Here is a 12,498-nt window from a genome sequence, read left to right as displayed (position 1 = left end):
CCACACTCTTGTCCGTTTTTAACCTGCACTGTATATATTCCTCACTATTTTTTACTCTTTCTTTCCGTCTTGCGCATTAACCTGGCAGTAAACTTCAGTTAGTTGAAGGTGGCCAGTATATTGGAAGAAGAAGAAGAAGAATAATGCTTCTACAACAATTATCAAATATCGAAGAATATTTAATATGTACTGCAAATATTTGTCCACAATATATACGATCATTAAAATATATGCATTCATTTCTTACTGAAAAATAAGACTTTTGAAAATAAATTTTGAATTACATGTACCTCCCTTTATTAACATGAAATGTAAATTCGGTAATATCTTTACCTTTACTTTTTTTGGAACTTACACTATTGATAAATCTTCATTTGAGCATTAGATTTATGATATAAAACCATAAAAAATGAGTTACAGGATCTTTAAAGTTACTAGGCGCTGCCTCTTATGTCAACTATCTGTTCATAACATTTCAATGATTACGTTGTCTGATCTGGTTTTGATAATTGAGCCGTGTCACGACAAAACCAACATAATGGGTTTGCAACCAGCATTGATCCAGACCAGCCTGCGCATCCGCGCAGTCTGATCAGGATCCATGCTGTTCGCTATCAGTTTCTCTACTTGTTATATGGTTTGTAAGCGAACAGCATGGATCCTGATCCGACTGCTCGAAGGCGCAGGCTGGTCTGGATCCATGCTGGTCGCAAACGCACTATGTTGGTTCTGTCGTGACACGGCTCATAGTACCGACAGTTTGCGCCAAAACAACCATTTCTGACAAATCATTAAATTTTGATGGCGAAAAAAGTTTTAATATAAAGGCAGTTCCTTATTCAACGTTGGTTTATAAACATGTACCCGTTATATGTGATGAACCACAACAATATACCTAGCTATTTAAGAAATTAGGCCATTTCAAATGCATCAGAGTATTCGACCCGATGTTGATGCTACTGAAACTATTTGTTTTGATTGTAAATTTTTGTTGTTTATAACAAAGAAGTTACTCGTGCTAGTCAATACAGAACTATATATCTAAATGATTGGAAAAATCATATATAGCACTGACAATAGGTCTTACGATGAATCAGCAAAAATCTGGTAAAACAGTTTCATATTATTCTTTAATTTATTATTCTTTATTTCTAACAAACTGCTACCCATAAACCTATATAAGGCCTAGCTCATAACATTGATATGCAGCTCCTTGCCAGAGACTTATACAACAAATAGTACAGTTTCGTGCCCTACCTTTAAAAGGTCATACTTGAATATAGCATTCTACCACAGTTTTTTGTATTCTTTTAATCGGCTTTCGACGAATTGTCTTGCAAAAGACAGAAATTAGCTCTCTCTATATTTTTTATGTGTTATACGTATATGTTTTCATCACACTGGAAACTATTTTGATGTGGTATCTGTATATACACATGACAAAATAAACACCTATTGTATATTCCCCGTACAGTAAGTATGCTGTTAGTGGCATAAGTAGGAGTTTAAAATAAAATAAATAACTATATAAGTAATAGGTAAACGTGTGGCATAGTGTTTCATCGCATATTTATTATGATTACTAACTGGTATGTTTCTGATATACAATAGAACAGATTCAGGGCATAATGTAATTCCATTTCTCTTTCCGTATATTTTGTACGTAGAGGTTATTACATGGGGCAAGTGTGCCTTTAGTCCATATCACCGATCATTTTAATCACATCTTACCTTGTGACACACCGTATCCTGTTTACTAGTTAAAAACAATGATCATTATACAAAGGATCCTGTTTACATTGTGACACACAGTTTCCTGTTTACTGGTTAAAAGCTATGATAAACATGTACATAGGATTCTGTTTATTCGGATCAAAGTTCAGATTATCCAAAATGTCTTGTAAAATAAAATTATATAAGTAGCGCATTTACAGTTTTATATTATTTATATATTTACATAATAATCAAATCTCAACTTCTTGGTTGACTTGTTGTCAATGAAAAAAAAAAAAAAAAAAAAAAAAAAACCCGCACGAGATAATTTGGAAGATAAAACTTAATATGCGTGCACAAACAACAGCCCGAGTGATCAGATATGCCGCTGAAATGTCACTCACTGTTTCACTGTTATGTTATATAGAAGATCTTCATCCACCACCCAAAAGTGTTAATCATATTTTGTAAATAAATTGCAACATTTGTATTGTATCACATATAGAGTTTGAAGCAGAGACTGTATGATGATTTTTATAAGGTAGGTGATTATGACTTGATATATTTCAATTTAATTGTAAATTAGCGGGTGTAACATAACATTTATGATTTTAATTTTGATATGAGATACAAATCGACTGTTAAGCAAAACAACAGCGAAAATTAAAAAAAAAGGAATAACTTAAATGGCATTGTAAAATATAGAAGTATATGAGTATATGTCACTTTTCAGTTGTAAAATTATTACTTATGTTTCATCATCATCATCAGCGTCATCGTCATCATCATCATGGTAATAACAATTTTCTATATAATGAATGAAATTATTTCTTAAGATCGTCTACTTCATGTAACTATTCAAGTTTTATGATGGCTTACCAGGGTCATTTAAATTGAAAGACACTGTGTTTACTGATTTGTTAAAATATCTATCAATTTGTAGTGTTTTATTTATATGGTAAACTGAACAGTGGCCTATGCATTAGCAAATAACAGCAACAAATACACCTTTGCGATTTATAACGCATATTTATATATACATTGTAAATGCCCATAGAACCTCTACTAACATTGTTCTTGTTACTATCACAATTATTCAAGTTGACAACAAATGTATGTAATAAAGGAAATTGACTTGATTTTGATTTAGAGAAAATTTGATAAACGTTGGAAGTAAGACACTTTTCCGTAATCATAAAACTATTCTTTATGCGATTGTCTCTTAAAGAATTGGCTAGACTATTAATCATGTCAACTACACTGTTAATATAATTGGCTAAATTGACTGTTAATAAAATTTGTCAAACAATTAACTGTAAATCAAATGTACTATTACTATATTGTTAATTAAATTGTTTACACTGCTGATTAAATAAACTATACAATTTATTTATTTGGCCACATTGTTAATCATACTGGGTACACTGTTAATGAAATTGGCTAAACTATTGATTAAATTGGTTACACTGTTCATCAAATTGGTTACACTGTTAATCAAATAAGCTGAAATGTTAATGAAATTAGTTACATTTGTACACAGTTAATGAGATTGGTTACTTACATTGTTTATCAAATTGACTACACTGTAAATCAAATTGGTTAAATTGTTAATTTTGCCTCAACCAGCTCAAGCTCAGCTATATAAATATATTCATTTGTTTAATATCTCTGGCATTATACATGGTATACAAATGTATAGCAAATATTACATAAAATATACGATTGATAAAACATGAATATTAACATTTTACAATTGATAATTTTCGTGCAATATATTTTTGAATAAATACTTTGAATGGCATATGAATAAAAAACAAACACACTTTATGATATTTGTTGAAATATTTCGTTAAATTGCGAAATATCTATTCGTGTATTAATTTCTCATATACATATTTTTATCTTAATGGTGCATGATTTGTGAATATATGTTTGAAGCTGTAATATTTCATACATCTATATTTAAACATCCCTACAGGCATTATATAGTTGATATCTAATCAACAAATCTGATCCGAAATATAACTTTATTACTTAAGACCGATGATTTGTCACCTTAACTGGATGTATTCATCCGAGACATAACTGTAAACATATTACCATAATGAATGACTGAGGCAATTTAAAAATTGCCTGTAATACTATAATTGTACAATATATATGTACAGTTATATTTGTGTAATATTTTTTAGGATAATTGGATAAAAAACCAACACAAATTAAGTATCAAAACATGTTTCGCTTTGAATATTGTAATATTTTTTGTAACCCTGAAAATTACTTTAATTAGTTTATCTTATTTACTAGGATACATATTCATACAACTTCATAACCTTTGATCCCTTGTCAAAATTTCATTTTGTTTAGTTCCGCCCATTGTTTTCGCGTTTAGGGCAAAAACATTCTTTTACTTGGGGGACCATACGCCGCTATTCATGGAATATCATGTGCCTGTCACATCGAAGATTCCAGGACAACCGCCGTATGAAATAAATATATTAATGTTAAATTCTGCTCCAGCTATTCTAAAAGGCGTGGACGATAACTAGCAATTAACTTTAATGTGCTTTTTAATAAAGATCTTTTGATTCTATGACAAACGTTTTCTTTCAGTTTCAATTACAATTTCAAAGAATAAATTCTTCACAAAGGACATACAGTCATGTACGTATTGCAAAAAAGATAAATTAAATTTAATTTAATTCAATCTTTTATAAAAAACAGATTCGAAAGACAAATACTTATGTCATTTACTGCGGCATTCTTTGACATTGTTGTTGACAATATAACTCAATTTTCAATAAAACGCAACTTTCAAATTTCAATTCATAACAAAATAGCAAATAATACTGTGCTGTTACACATGTTTTTTGTTGGTGTCTTTATTGTTGTAGAGCTTGATGTTTTGAGTGTTTAGACCGTTTCCAGCGCCTTTTTGTTTAAGTCCACTTGAAACAACTTGTGAAATGAAAATTCTAATTGCGTTCTTCATTGCAAGTTTGTAACTGCTTGCAGTATGATTAATAAAAAATACATTTTGTTTATTTAGATAATAAAAATATATAAATACATGTAAGTAGTAAATATATATATATTTCTTAATTCAAACCACAATATTTTGTTTTGTAGGTTGTTGGTTGCGTCGATGTTGTTACTTGTTCGTAATGGCCAGAATTGTAATTATGTTTTCTTGAAGACAAAGAAGTCCATGCTACTCAAAGCAAAATGCGTTTATAAACTATCCAAACAGACTGCACAAGTTGCTTTTGATATAGGATTTGACACACCCACAAACACATTCAATGTCACAATTCAATTTTCAGAACAGCAAAATATTCCATGTACATGTTTAATGCAATCACTCAGTTTGTCAATTATTTGGCATATCTTGTTATGCATGATTAAAGCATTTGGATGAAATAAACTTTGAAACTATAGGGGATATTATGTGTGTATATATATTTATAGTATAGTTATCTTTTTATAATTTTGTGTTACTAATATTGAAATATTTATATAAACCCTAAGCACGGGAAAAAACGAAACTTTGTTTAAAAGTCACAAGGGTGCCCGTAAAAATTAAAAACCTTTAATGCAAATGCTTAGGGGAGCTTGTTTTTAAAGATTTTTTGTCCCTAAAAATGCGACCCAAATTTTGTTATTAAATGAAATTTATCCCAAAACTTTTCGACCAATCCTTTTTTTTTTAAATTTAAAAACAAATAAATTCAATCCCAAAAATTTAATTTGAATTGATAAGAAAATTCGCAAAATTATTTCCTTTTTTTGATTTTGTTTTAAAATTTGCAAAAAATTTTTCAAATATAAAAAAATTTGATAAGAAATGTTTAAATAGAATTTTAATAAATAGAAAATGCTTTTTTTTAAAATTTAAAGGTATAATTTTTGCATCCCAAATTTAAAATCTATAAAATTGAAACTATTCTTTTTCCCATGTTTAATAAAGCAACTTTCGGGTAAACGGGAAAAACGGGGAAATGTTTTAAAAAGCTATTAAAAACAAAGATGAAAAAAAATTTTTTTGTTGGCTTTTTCAGTGATTTTGAAAAGGGTTGAAATGGTGCCAAAGGGAACCCATCCCCTCTACTTAGAAAAAAAAAACCCCCCCAAGGGTGTCCCCTTAAGAGTAAATTTTAACAAAAATTTAAATTAACCCCCTTTCCCGGAAAAAAAAAGAGTTTTTCCCAATTTGAAATTTGACGTTAGCCCCTGAAGGGATAAACGTTCAAAGTTGATTTAAAATTTTTTTAACGTCAAATCGGACGTCTAACAATGTCATAAAATGACCCTTATCCAACCTTATCTGACCATAATCCAACCTTTTCTGACCATTATCTGACCATAAACCAACCTTTTCTGACCATTTATCTGACCAAAATCCAACCTTTTCTGACCATTATCTGACCATAAATCCAACCTTTTCTGACCATCATCTGACCATAATCAAAACTTATCTGACCATGATTTAACCTTATTTCAAACTTTTTTGGAATATGATGTTTTCATTTTAAGCTCATTAGTAGGGTAACAAATAAGCATTCTTATAATTTCAACAATTTATTTTCAAATACGAATCACATGTACAAAACAATAAATGTGGTACTATAACAAATGTAACATTAAACATAATGTATTTTGAACTATTAAACTTGACAGTATGTACGTAAATAACGCTTCATGTATTAATAATCATGTTTTAGATATACAAAATTCTTCATAAACATTAACACTGGACATTTTTTATGGTTAACATTTTCATGCATGTTTTTTTATATCACCAAGGCTTATTTCCGACTGAACCCGATCACCCTGAGGTTGGGATTTTCCAATCATCTATCCAACTCACTGATTGTATATTTTTCTTTGTACTTTTGTTCTGAATGTTAAATGGAACAATATTGTGAATAATTTGATATTACTACAAATCAATGTTCATATATCTTAATTAGCATTCTTCTTTCGTCCACCTCCACTATGACGATCTGGGCATACTTTAAAAGTTCAAGCATATCATAATCTGAACCTTTTTACCGTCCCCAACCTGAGATATCATCATTCACACTATCTGAAATTTAAAAATAAATCAAATAATCACTTACAATTGCAAGCAATAAATCACTTTTACATATTACAAAAATTGAAATTCTGACAAAAACTCTCCGACTACTTTAACAAAAAGAGGCTTATTTTTATTATACTTTAGTTTTAACCATGTAGTTTCATGTACCTATATATCCTTTGATTTTGATAAAAATGCTTCGTGATCAATGTAATATTTTTAATATACCTGTCACAAAATCTTTTTTTTTTCTTCTTCTTTTCCTCTTAATAATTTCATCTTGCTCCTCTGAACTTTCGACAGTTGTTGAATTATCATAATTTTTCACAATCTCTGATATTCACTGAAAGACAAAACAATTTTACGATTATCAAAGCACGTTTACGAAAAAAAAAAAAAAAAAAAAAAAAAAAAAACTGATAAAAATCTTCAATAATTACATTTAATTTTCATTAAGTATGACCTGAAAATTTAGTAAGAAATTATGATTTTTGCCTGCGCAAAATTTAATATGAAACTGATATTTTTTATATTTATTATTAATTTATATAAATGCTACAACATCAAAGAAATTCACATGTTACTGTCATTTTTATAGATATAATATCTCTGCCCAGCAAACCCGGGTTCCCTAAGAGTAAAAAAAGGACAGACGGGGCTGGGTAAAAAGTTTTTATAGGATTTTTAAATTGTTTCATTATTTTGAAAAGGCAGCTAATTAACAAATATTTTTTTTTGTGAAAAAACCCTTTAATTTTTTTACTGACGGGAAATATTTTTGTTTTTTACTTTTAATAAAAAATAAAGTAAAAACAATTTTGGTTTCAGATAATCCTTCCCAAAGTTTGTATCTTTTACATAAAAAAAAACCTTTGAATAAAATAAAAAAGGAAACACAAAATATCTAAAGGGTTTAAAATTTCAATTTAAAAAACCTTATTTAACAACTAAAGAATAAAAATAAAATTTTGGGGGGGGATCCTACAGTTATTGATACTTTGTAAATACGGGCCCCCATAATAAAAAAAATCAGGGTTTATAAGAATAAGGGAAAATTTTAAATAGCCCCAAATTTTAAAAATAGGTCTAATTAACGTACTGCATAAATTTTTAACCTTTTATTGATTTTAATTGCTAGTATATTTTTACCATTACCATTGTTTATGCAAAAAAAAAAAATAATTGGCAATGGCGATATAGTGTGGGAAAAATGATCCGATAACACAAATTGTTCTAAAGCAAATAAAAAAGTGCTCTAACGAGGAAACGAAAATATATTATCTCGCGAAATCATGTGAATTTAAGTTTTACCAGTCAAACTTTACAATGATCAATTTAACCGTCGAATCCATGCAAACATGCGGTAAATAAGCATTAAAAACAATGTATAAAGTATGCCTACCTTTTTCTATTTGTTTGGAATATACAACTTTGTCTGTCAACCCGTTTTCGTTTTTGTCCGCCAATACAATTGAATTTTTCAAATCCGATAAGACCCCAATTCGAATTTACTAGATTATTTCCACTATTAAATTGAAGCCACAAAATTGATTACAACTTCATTGTTATTTATTTAAAAAGCTTCTTCACTAACAGGGAAAGTTTTTTATTAAAAAAAAAAATAGAGCAATTTTATTTTTTCTGATTGCGCTACCTTTTTAACGAGCCCCCCACAAATTATCGAAGGGTAGCCACCCACTGCCCTTTTTGTTTTTAGGCAAAAAAATTTTAAAATTTTCCCCTTTTTAAAAGAAATTTAAAATTTTCTAAATTTTTAGGGTTTAAAATTTAATATATTGGTTTTATAAATTAAATTTTACAATTTGTCAGTTTACCGCCAAAAAACCCAAACGTCGGGTCAGTAAAATGAAACATTTTTTAAACTGGGGTTTAAATTTTTGGGTTTTGGCTTTGTTAAAGGGTCCGACGCGCGCCCAATTTAAAATTTGGATCAACGGTGTAAGTGGGGTTTTTGTGGGTACATTTTTCTTTTGCCTTTAAAATTCCCTAATTTTTTTCCACTTTTGAATTTGCTCCCTTTTAATAACTCCTTCGTTTTTTCAGTCTACATAAAAAAAAAATTTAAATTTAAAAAAAAAAATAACGGGGGATTTAACGCAAAAAAAAATTTTTTAGAAAATAATAATTTTTTGCTGGGCTTACAAATTATTATGGAAAGTAAATGAAAATTGGTTTTTAAAATTTTTTTACATGTTTTAAATAAATTTTTGAAACTCTGTTCTTTTTTAGTTTAGAGGGGGAAAACCCTTGAACAAAAAATTCCCAAAGAAAGGGTGATCAAAAACAAAATTTTTATTTCTCCCTTCTAATTTTAAATTTAAAAAAAAACCCCCCAATTTTAAAATCATAAAGGTTTTTTTTTTTTGAATGTTTCAGTTTTAAAAGTTAATTGTTTTCAGTATCAAAATAATAATAATAATGCTAACAAAAGCCTAGAGCTGCTAACAGTATTGAGCCTAGCCGGACAGCGGGACCTTGCACGCTTGCATGGCTCTATACTTGTTGCAAAAGTTTATCTCCTTCAGTTCCAGCAGGATCAATTTGTTTATTTGTTTTTTGTTGACATTTTTACATGTTTTGAGCAACTGTTTATCACTTTACAATTCTGTACTTTATTTCCACTACCAGTTGTAGAAACAAGCTTGTGAAATATGTTTATGACTCTGTTTGCTTCATACCTTTTGTCTTCATAAATTTATGTAGTTTCAAACACGTTCGCTGCAACCATTTTACAATCGTGGCCTGATAATGGAGGGACAAGGATTGAAGGCCTGTGTATGTTTGAAGTGGCAAAAAAGATAAAAGCTAACAGGAAAAACTTCACAATAGATTTTGGGACACAAGTGACAAAATATGAGGTGATTTACAGCCTTGTTTGTTTCAGTGATAAATTGATAATCGATAGACATGCACAACATACGCATCACCGATATACATTGACTATGTTATCATCTGTTCCTTTTTTTGACAAATCCTTCTTCACGCAACAAACAAGCATAGAACATACATGTTTATTGCACTAGAAATGTAATGAAGCATATATTCACGCTAAAACCTTTATTTTAATTCAGATTGTTTCAACAATGCTTTAAGATAATGTGTATGGCAATAATTATATTATAACAAATGCACTGGACCCATTTCTTGTGTACAGTTTTTGCCCCCTGAATTTATCACTATTCATGTGACATGAATGTCTGATTTAAACGCCATAAACATTTTACGATTTACCCTAAAAACATTTTCATCTAAAACTACATTTTTACTAGGACTGGGTGGGAACAAGCGTGGAACCAAAGGGGGACAGTGGTGTTTGGTTTCATAGGAAGAACTTGTACGAACTTAATAAACCGAACTTGAAATACTTGTTTCATGCCACGTTCATGGGTGACGTACAACCTGTTCTTTGTAGCAGTGATCTTCCAGAATTTACCACTATCGGACCCATCATAGCATGTAAGTAAACCTGTCAGTAGTCATGGTGATATGTCTGTGCTCTGTATATACTTAAATCATTATGATTGATAGACTTGACATTGTTCAAAAATGATTGGACGCTGTTGACTACTATCTGAATTTTATTGGACGAGTACACAGCTGCTAAATCTATATTAGATGAGACGCTAACCGAGACGAATAAAGGTTTCGAAGCTGTGTATGAGTTCAGTAGAATCGGTGTGGTACAATGTATAATGAACTTTAAATTTCACACTGTCAATTCGCACCGTAAAACACATGAGATCAAAGGAAACACTCACATTCAAATGTGTTTTTATTATATCAATGTTCCAATAACTTCGAGTAAAGTACGGATTGACATGGAATTTTTGGAATCTGAAAATACGAGGCTAAAGGCTAGAGAGTACAACATTTATTTGATATTGGTTTTGGGCTAATGAAATAAAAACGAGGCTAAATTGTTTAATATTTTAATAGTTTAAATGCTTTCAGTATCAAAATAATAATAATAATGCTAACAAAGGTATACAGCAGCTAACAGTTTAGAGCCTAGTCGGACAGTACAACCTTGCACGCTTGCATGGCTCTATACTTGTTGCAAATATTTATCTCCTTCAGTTGCAGCAGCTTATATTTGTTGACATATTTACATGCTTTAAGCAACTTTTTATGACTTTACAATTCTGTATTTCAATTACTTTACAATTTTACACTACCATTTTGTAGAAACAAGTTTTTGATTCGTTTTTGCAAACCTTTTGTCTTCATAAATTTATGTAGTTTCAAACACGTTTGCTGCAACCATTTTACAATCGTGGCCTGATAATGGAAGGACAAGGATTGAAGGCCTGTGTATGTTTGAAGTGGCAAAAAAGATAAAAGCTAACAGTAAAAACTTCATAATAGATTTTGGGAAACAAGTGACAAAATATGAGGTGATTAAGAGCCTTTTTTTGTTTGAATGATAATCTAGAGTACATGCACAACATACGCATCACTGATATACATTGACTATGTTATCATCTGTTCCTTTTTCTGACAAATCCTTCTTGACGCAACAAATAAGCATAGAACATATATATGCACCAGTATGTTTTATGAAAATGAAGCATAATTTAACTCTTAAAATTTATTTTGATTCAGATTATTTCAACAATGCTTTAAGATATTGTGCAGGGCAAAAATTATATTACAACAAATGCACTGGACCCATTTTTGTGTATAGATTTTTTCCTGATTTTATCACTCTACATGTGACATTATGTCCGATTAAAACGCCATAAACATTTTGCGACCGACCCAAACTTATTTTTATCTAAAACTACATTTTTTTTACTAGGACTGGGTGGGAAAAGCGTGGAAGTGGTGTTTGGATTCATAGGAAGAACTTGTACGAACTTAATAAACCGAATTTGAAATACTTGTTTCATGCCACGTTCATGGGTAACGTACAACCTGTTCTTTGTGGCAGTGATCTTCCAGAATTCACCACACTCAGACCCATCCCGGCATGTAAGTAAACCTGTCAGTAGCCAAGGAGATATGCCTATGCTCTGTACACAATCAAATCATTATGATTGATAGATTTGACAGTGATAAAAAATGATTGTACGTTGTAGACTACAATCTGAATTCTATTGGATGAGTAAACATTTGTTAAATCTTTATCGGACGATAGCCGAGTTGAATATAGGATTCGGAGCTGTGTATGAGTCCAAAAGAATCAGTATGGTACTCAAAAATGTATAATAAACTCTTAATTTCTCACTGTCAATTCGCAAGAAAAAACACTTTGGATCAAAGGAACCACTCAAATTTTGATTATTGATATATTTTGACTCGACAAGCTAGAGAGTACAACATTTATTTGATATTGGTTTTTGGGCTAATGAAATAAAAACGAGGCTAAGCCGCCAGATAGCTCAGTCGGTATTGCTACATGTACTAGCATATTACCTTTCTAGTATTTATTAGTAATTACAATACATTTACCTTTTAGCAGGTACATATGTTAATATAGTCTTACAGCAACTAAAATTCAATAACGTTTTACACACATCTGTTGTTTTTAGACAAATTTTGTTTCAGTTTATACTTGTTTCAGTCCCCTATAGCTTTCCGGCAACTATGAAATCTTCATGGAATATAACAAACGGTATTAAAGTTGATGCAGCTTGTCACTTTGCCGTTAACGAAGATCATAGACCTGAAACAGTCTATTTTCG

The sequence above is a fragment of the Ruditapes philippinarum genome, unplaced genomic scaffold (assembly GCF_026571515.1).
Source record: "Ruditapes philippinarum isolate M1 unplaced genomic scaffold, ASM2657151v2 ctg518_1_1_1_1, whole genome shotgun sequence".
NCBI lineage: Eukaryota > Metazoa > Mollusca > Bivalvia > Venerida > Veneridae > Ruditapes > Ruditapes philippinarum.
Note: the sequence above shows the minus strand (reverse complement) of the source record.